Genomic DNA, 8,803 nt, shown 5'->3' with positions numbered 1-8,803 from the left:
TGGATGCTCTGTGGGCAAAGTACCAAATAAAAAGGAAGCAGCACAGGACTAGGATTCAGAAAGGCTTCTGGAAGGAAGTGGGCTTTAGGAAAGACCCTGAGGAGGGAGGGAACATAGCTCCTTCAAAGAGTACTTTAGAAAAACAGGACAAAGGCCAACATGGCTGGAGCCCAGAGAGCACCAGAGAGTGGTGCAGGGCTGGGGAGAGAGTGGGCAGGGGCTAGATCACTGAAGGCCTGGTAGGCCAAGGTAGGGAACTTGGGAATATTTAAAGGGTTTTTAGTAGAGTGGTGAATTCAGGCTTGCTTTCTGTCTTTTTTATTTTATTTTATTTTTTATTAAAATAATTTTTTTTAAGTTTATTTATTTTGAGAGAGAGACACAGAGCCCGAGCTGGGATGGGGCAGAGAGAGGAGACGTGCCAATTCACAAGCCATGAAATCATGATCTGAACTGAAGTCCTACGCTCCACCCTCAACCGACTGAGCCACCCAGACGCCCCCAGGCTTGCTTTTTGGAAAGATCTCTCTGGCTGCCATTTGGAGAACAGATTGGAAGGGGCAACAGTTACCGTGGTGCGTGCAGGTAAATGGTGATGGTGATGTAGGATGGTAATGGCAGGAGAGGGAAGAAGAGGGGGAAGGGGGATATCATTTTGAAACTGAGGCCAGTAGGATTGAGTGTGGGCTATGAAAGAAGAATCAAGAATGCCTGGGGGTGCCTGGGTTAAGTGTCTGACTTCAGCTCGGGTGATGATCTCATGGCTTCTGGGTTCGAGCCCCGCCTTGGGCTCTGTGCTGACAGCTCAGAGCCTGGATCCTGCTTCGGATTCTGTGTCTCCCTGTCTCTCTGCCCCTCCCCTGCTCATGCTCTGTTTCTCTCTCCTCTCTCTCTCTCTCTCTCTCAAAAATAAACATTAAAAAAATTTTAATCTGTAAATAAAAGAATGCACAAATGGGTAGAATTTGAGCCGAGTGTTTTTTGTTTTGTTGTTTATTTAGTTTTGAGAGAGAGGGAACGGTGTAGGGACAGAGAGAGAGAAAGACAGAGATTGGAAGCAGGCTCTATGGGGACAGCAGAGAGACCAATGCGGGGCTTGAACTCATGAACCACCAGATCATGACCTGAGTCGAAGTCAGACACCTAACCGGCTGAGTCACCCAGGCGCCCCACTGAGTCAAGTCTTGAAGAATGGATGGGATTTGGCCTTGAGATGAAGACATTTTAGAGCCTGAGATCAAAACAAAACCCAAATACAACAGCTGGTGGAAGCAAATAAAGGACCAAATGTGATGTAGAAGTGACCCACGGGTTGCCTGGCGTCGCCATTCACCCAGGCCCTCTGTGCCTTTGCCTCTAATGCTGAGCCGTCCTCTACTGAGCAGGAAAGTAAGTCAGGGCGACAAAGAAAAAGTACGTTTTTATTAAACAGAGGAATCCAGATTGTATTCATGGGTATGTGCATGTCTGCCTCTGAGCATTTTTATATTTGTATTTCTATATTTCATAGGCTAGAAGGCCCTGGTCTTTCCAATTGACCTTGCCCGCAAGGCTGAATTCTCTTCTCTTTTACATGGACTAACCTGACTGCAGAACCCCACCCAACCCCCAGCGGGCCAGGCTGAGCTCGGGTCAGGCAACGCATTCCTCTTGCTTGCGGATCATGGCTGACTTTTCTGAGCAGCTAGTGTCAGGCTCTTTGCCCAGAGCCTCTCAAAGCTCCAGAGAGAGATGTTTAAGTTGAGTAGGTAGCGCCCACAGGCAAGGGTTGGAATGTGGCTGACCCAGAGGTGAAAACCGAAAGCGTTATTTATTACCATACAAACAGTCCTTCCTGTTTGTTCACTCATTTCGTTCATCACTCATTCGTTTATTCAACAAATAGCCTCAGGTCTGCTGTTCAAGTTGCTGAGACTCTCTGCATCCCAATTCCCTGAGCTCTACAGTGGGGACAGTAATAATGCCTTTTTCTAAAGTTCATTGGGAGGATGAAATTAGGGGATGTCATTCATTCACTCAACAAATATGTAGCACAAAGAGCTGGGGCTGTCCTAAGTGCTAGGGACAGTGGTGAACAAAACACAGATCCCTGCCCTCATGGAGCGGACATTCTAACAGGGAAAGCTGAAAGAAAAATAAGCAAATAAAGCACGTAGTGGTGGGCAGAGAAGTCCTCACTGGGGAGGCCATATGTCAGCAAGGCCCTGAAGCGGGTAAAGGAGCAAGCCATCAACACTTGGGAGAACGGGGGAACTGGAGCAGTGAGCTGGGAGAGCACTTACACAGGAATGGGGGCAGGGGAACGTCGTAAGTCATCAGAGGACTTGGCTTCCCTCCAGAATGAGACAGGCAGCCATCTGATGTTTCTAAGAGGAGCAACGTGATCTATCTGGTTCTAGTATTAAAGAAGCACTCTGTCGGCCGTGTTGAGGAGACTGTAGTGGGCAGGGGCAGAGGCAAGAAGAATTATCCTGATCAGGCTGATATAAATGTTAATGTCAATGCACCGAAAGCACAATTCATGAAAGAAAATAATTCAGTAAGTTAGACCTCATCAAAATTAAAAAACATTTGCGGGGTACCTGGGTGGCTCGGTCAGTTAAGCCTCCGACTCTGGAGTTTGGTTCAGGTCATGATCTCACGGTTCATGAGACCAAGCCCGGCATTGAACTCTGTGTGGGCAGTGTGGAGCCCCCTTGGGATTCTCTCTCTTCCTCTCTCTCTGCCCCTCCCCCACTGGCACATGGGATATCTCTTTCTCCCAGAATACAGAAACTTAAAAGAATTAAAAACGTTTGCACTTCAAAAGACCCTATGAAGATGAAAAGACAAGCCACAGAGTGAGGGAAAATATTTACAAAGCCAAATCTGATAAAGGACTTGTATCCAGAATATGTAAAGAACTCTTACAAGTCAATGTTAAGACAATTCAATTAAAAAGTGGACAAAAGGAAAAAAATGGATAAAAGATTTAAATAGATATTTCACCAAAGAAGATATGTGAATGACTAATAAGCAAATAAAAAGATATTCAACATCATCCATCATTAGAGATATGCAAATTAAATCCCCAAGGAGATACCACATCACACTCATTAGAATGGTTCTAATCAGAAAGATGAACAATAACAAATGTTGACAAGGATGTGGAGAAATGGGGCCCCTCATCTATTGTCAATGGAAATATAAAATGTACAACCATTTTGGAAAAGTTTGGCAGTTTCTTAAAAGATAACAAATTTACTATATGACACAGATATTCCGCCCTTAATTATCTACCAAGAGAAACGAAAACATACGTTCACACAAAGATTTGCACATAAATGTTTATAGAATCCCTATTCATAATACCTAAAAAGTGGAAATGACCCAAATGTCAATCAATACTGTAATCTAACTCAGAGGGTTCACTCCTTGGAGTGCATCAAATTGAACACAACCCAAGGAAATGTAGAAAGCAAAGAAATTTGTATTACTTGTTACAAGTAAGGAGACAGGGAGAGAGTGCTTTAGGCACTTAAGGGGTTAGCAGGAGGATTTTTTATTCAGTATAAAATTTTTTTAACATTTATTTATTTTTGAGACAGAGAGAGACAGAGCATGAACAGGGGAGGGTCAGAGAGAGAGGGAGACACAGAATCTGAAACAAGCTCCAGACTCTGAGCCATCAGCACAGAGCCTGACGCGGGGCTTGAACTCACGAACCGCGAGATCATGACCTGAGCCGAAGTCGGACGCTTAACCGACTGAGCCACCCAGGCGCCCCTTATTCAGTATGATAGGGGATGGGGGTGGGGAGCTTGCCTAGACACTTCCGATTCAATTGTGCATTCCTCCTGACATGTCAACACACTAGTGCATACGTCTAATGTTTTAAAAAATGACCGTAAACTCCACATATAGGGGAAGATCTTAGTATCGTAATGAGCCAAAGGTAACCTGAGGACAACTAGGGGTTTCGGGACATCTGCACAGGTCTGAAGTTCCGATCCATCCCAAACTGGCTGGCATAAGAGGCTATCACGTGTGACACACCTAGCAAGGGGTTATCAGGTGACAAAACTATTTGGGTGTCTCCTGGGCTGGAGAACCATTGGTTCCGCAAAACAAAACACATTTCTTCCCTGCTTTTGTCCCCCCCCCCCCCCCGCCTCCTTTCCACAGAATAACTTCCCATGGCATCCTAGCTAACAATACTACCATGGGAGGGCTCCCAGCTGGCTCAGTCAGTAGAGCATACAACTCCTGTTTTCTCGGGGTTGTGAGCTCGAGCCCCACGTCGGGTGTAGAGATGCCTTAAAAAAAAAAATACTACAATGGGATACTATTCAACATTAAAAAAGGAAAGAAATACTGATGCATGCTATAACAGGGATGAATCTCAAATAAAAATTATGCTAAGTGAAAAAAGCCAGGGGCATGTGGCTGGCTCAGTGGGTGGACTATGAGACTCTTGATCTTGGGGTTGTGAGTTCAAGTCCCACCATTGGGTACACAGATTACTTAAAAATAAAATCTTAAGGGGTGCCTGGGTGGCTCAGTCGGTTAAGTGTCCGACTTTAGCTCAGGTCACAATCTCACCGTTCATGAGTTTGAGCCCTGTGTCGGGTTCTGTGCGGATGGCTCAGAGCCCACTTTGGATCCTCTGTCTCCCTCTCTGCCCCTCCCCTGCTCTTGCTCTCTCTCTCTCTCAAAAGTAAATAAACATTAAAAATAACATTAAAAGTAAATAAACATTAAAAAATTATTATTATTTATTTATTTTTAAAAGTATATTTATTTTGAGAGAGAGAGAGAGCATGAGAGGAAAGGGGCAGAGAGAGAGGGAGAGAACCCCAAACACGTTCCATACTGTCAGCGCAGAGCCCTATGCAGAGCTCCAACTCATGAACTGTGAGATCATGACCTGAGCTGATATTAAGAGTTGGACCCAAGAGCCCCAATAAAGTTGTTTTTTTAAAAAAGAACAATGTCTGGGGCGCCTGGGTGGCGCAGTCGGTTAAGCGTCCGACTTCAGCCAGGTCACGATCTCACGGTCCGGGAGTTCGAGCCCCACGTCAGGCTCTGGGCTGATGGCTCAGAGCCTGGAGCCTGTTTCTGATTCTGTGTCTCCCTCTCTCTCTGCCCCTCCCCCGTTCATGCTCTGTCTCTCTCTGTCCCAAAAATAAATAAACGTTGAAAAAAAATTTTTTTTAAAAGAACAATGTCAATGACAATGTAAATACTTTACGTGTATATAAAGCATTTAGCAGAGCATCTGGAACATAATAAGCACCCAATAAACGTTAATTTTTTTTTTAAGGTAAAGTCTAGTGGCACCTGGGTGGTTCATCAGTTGGGTTGAGCATCTAACTTCCACTCAGGTCATGATCTCACGGTCCGTGGGTTCGAGCCCCGCGTCGGGCTCTGTGCTGACAGCTCAGAGCCTGGAGCCTGCTTCGGATTCTGTGTCTCCCTCTCTCTCTGCCCCTTCCCCTCTCGCACTGTCTCCCTCTCTCTCAAAAATAAATAAACATTAAAAAAAAATTAAAGTCTGCACCCAGTGTAGGGCTCAAACTCACATCCCCAAGATCCAGAGTTGCATTCTCTATCAACTAAGCCTGCCAGGCACCTCAATATTAACTTTTTAAGCTGATAATGTTACCGTTATCATTCCTGATGGAATGCTTACTATGTGTTGGGCACCGTGCTGAGTGCTGGATAAAGTGAAGCTCCAAGGAAGAATCCTTGAGCTAGAAGGTCACAAACTTTATGCCATGAAGACGGACTTTAATGTTCAGATCCTACTGCCACTGCTAGCAAGTGACTCTTACATCTGTTCACCCCCGTTTTTTTTTGCCTTCATAGTAAGCACAACTTCTGTGATTTTATTTATTTATGAGAACACCTGTTTCATGTCTGTCTCCCTCACTGGATTGTAAACACCACGAGGGCAGGGAAAGTTCCGTTCCACTCATTATCGGCAGATAGGCACCTTCTAGGAGACTTTTGGCTTATTATTTATTTATTTTTAAAAAACGTTAACTTATTTTTTTTTAATTTTTTTCAATGTTTTTTATTTATTTTTGGGACAGAGAGAGACAGAGCATGAACGGGGGAGGGGCAGAGAGAGAGGGAGACACAGAATCGGAAACAGGCTCCAGGCTCCGAGCCATCAGCCCAGAGCCTGACGCGGGGCTCGAACTCACGGACCGCGAGATCGTGACCTGGCTGAAGTCGGACGCCCAACCGACTGCGCCACCCAGGCGCCCCTAAAAAACGTTAACTTATTTTTGAGAGAGGGAGAGAGAGAGAGAGTGAGGAGGAGGGGCAGAGAGGCAGGGAGACAGAGGATCCAAAGCAGGCTCCTCATTGACAGCCGAGAGCCCGATGAGGGGCTCAAACTTAGGAATGGTGAGATCATGACCTGAGCAGAAGTTAGATGTTTAACTGACAGAGCCACCCAGGTGCCCTTCATTTTTAATTAAAAAAAATTTTTTTTAATGTTTATTTAATTTTGAAGAGACAGAGACAGCACGTGAATGGGGAAGGGGCAGAGAGAGAGGGAGACACAGATTCTGAAGCAGGCTCCAGGCTCTGAGCTGTCAGCACAGAGCCTGATGCGGGGCTCGAACTCACAGACTGTGAGATCATGACCTGAGCTGAAGTCGGACGCCCAACTGAGCCACCCAAGTGCCCCAAATTTTTTAAAAAGTAATCTCTACACCCAACATGGGGCTCAAATTCATGACCCCGAGATCGAGAGAACTCCATCAACTGAGCCAGCCAGGGGCCCCATTCTGGGAGACTTTTTGCTGGGTCTGATAGGAGCAATAGTTGCTGCTGATACTGTCCCTTTCCTCCTTATTCCCATGAATGCGGATGGGATGTCTGGAGTTTCAGCAGTCACTTTACAACAATGAGGTGCATTCCTCTGAGGCCCAAAGCCAGGTTGTGAAGTGTGGAGAAAGACGGAAGGAGCCCATCTCTTTGGTGACTTTGTTGGGCAATGAGCCAAAGCCAATAAATACCCCGCTTCAGACTTATTATTACACATGAGGGAAAAAAACATATTTATTTTTATTAAAAAACATTTTCTTAGTGTTTATTTTCTTTTGAGAGAAAGAGACAGAGCATGAGCTGGGGAAGGGCAGAGAGGGACGGAGACACAGGATCCGAAGCAGGCTCCAGGCTCCGAGCTGTCAGCACTGAGCCTGAGGCGGGGCTCGAACTCACAGGCTGTGAGATCATGACCTGAGCTGAAGTTGGATGCTTAACTGACTGAGCCACCCAGGCGCCCCAAACCATATTTATTTAAGACCTTGTTGCTAAGGTTTTCTATTTCTGGTAATGGAACACTTTCCTAAATGATAATATCAATAAGACTGAAGGGATACTCTTGAGAGATTTTTGTCTAGTGGAGGAAGATGGACATGTAAACAAATCGAGGCATTTGTAGAACACTTGTTTGTGGCACCCTGTACAGGGTGAGGTAATGGACCCCATCAAGGAATCCCTAGTTAGATACTGGTTTCTGGCTTCGTGGTTAAGGTGGATGACTGCCCCACTAACTGAGATTAAAAAAAAACCCTAGGAGGTGGAGCTCATTTGTGGGGCAAATAGATTAGTTCTTTATTGGGCATGTAGGTTTTAGGTACCTGTAGGGATCCAGGGGGAGGGATCCAGAGATAGGAGGGTGTTTGGATCTGAACACAGGGAAGATTGCCCTGGAGTACAAAATAGGTGTCATCGGTGTGCTCGTGAGTGAAGCCTGAGAGTTTATGTGTTTTGAATTCTTGTTTCAGGCTTTATGCTGAGAGCTTTGTCTTATTACCATCTCCATCATCATCCATTCCACAGCTAACATTTACAGAGCACTTAATACATGCCAGTTTCACTAGTAAGTGCTTTATCTGCATTATCTCATTCAGTTGTCACTGCAAGAAAAGGAAGTACCAAGAAAGGGTACTTCTTTAGTTATAATTGAAGATTAGAGAAATTAAGTAACCTTGCCCCAGGTCATACTGCTGGTGGGTCGTGAAACCAGAAACACCTAAGGAGTTTGTAGAATGAGAGAAGAGGGCAAAGATAGAGAGCCATGAGGACATCAACATATTTTTAGTTCTTTAAATTTTTTTTAATTAAAAAATAATTTTCTAATTAAAAAAATTAAGGTATCAAAAACATTTAAGGTATCATGTGTGTTGGATGTTATGGATAACTTATAAGTGTACAACTCAGTGACATTTTAAAATGTGAACATGCCATTGTAATAGCCTGCTATCCAGATGGAGAAATAGAACATTACCAAAAAAAAAAAAAAAAAAAAAAAAAAAAGAAAAAACCCAAATAACGACAAACTTTACTAACACTCCAGAAGCATTCTTTTTTTTTTTTCCCTCCAGAATCATTCTTTACACTACTCCCTCATCACTGCCTGCCCCCCACCCAAAGGTAACCTCACCTTTGACTTCTTTCTTCACGATTAGTTTTGCTGTAAATATCAACATTTAAGCTGTGGGAAAGGAAAGATGGGCTTAAAAAGGTGACAGATAAACTGGCCAGAGAAATGGGAGAATGTCAAGAGAGCTCGCCCGTCTTTCACTTTCACTAGGGCACACCAAGCGGAATCTAGCGATACAAAGTAGCAGTGATCTTGGAAAAATCCTCTTTGGTAGCAGTGGGAATTCTAGCAAGATAAAATTCATGGAGTAGTTGGTAGTGACAGAAGTAGTAGCAACTGTATCTATTCCCAGGTCAGTGGAGTTGGTAAGGCACGCTGTAGCATCTCGTTTGGTGGCGGCAGCAGCAACGGAGCAGCTAG

The sequence above is a fragment of the Prionailurus viverrinus genome, chromosome C1 (assembly GCF_022837055.1).
Source record: "Prionailurus viverrinus isolate Anna chromosome C1, UM_Priviv_1.0, whole genome shotgun sequence".
NCBI lineage: Eukaryota > Metazoa > Chordata > Mammalia > Carnivora > Felidae > Prionailurus > Prionailurus viverrinus.
This window is presented reverse-complemented; position numbering follows the sequence as displayed.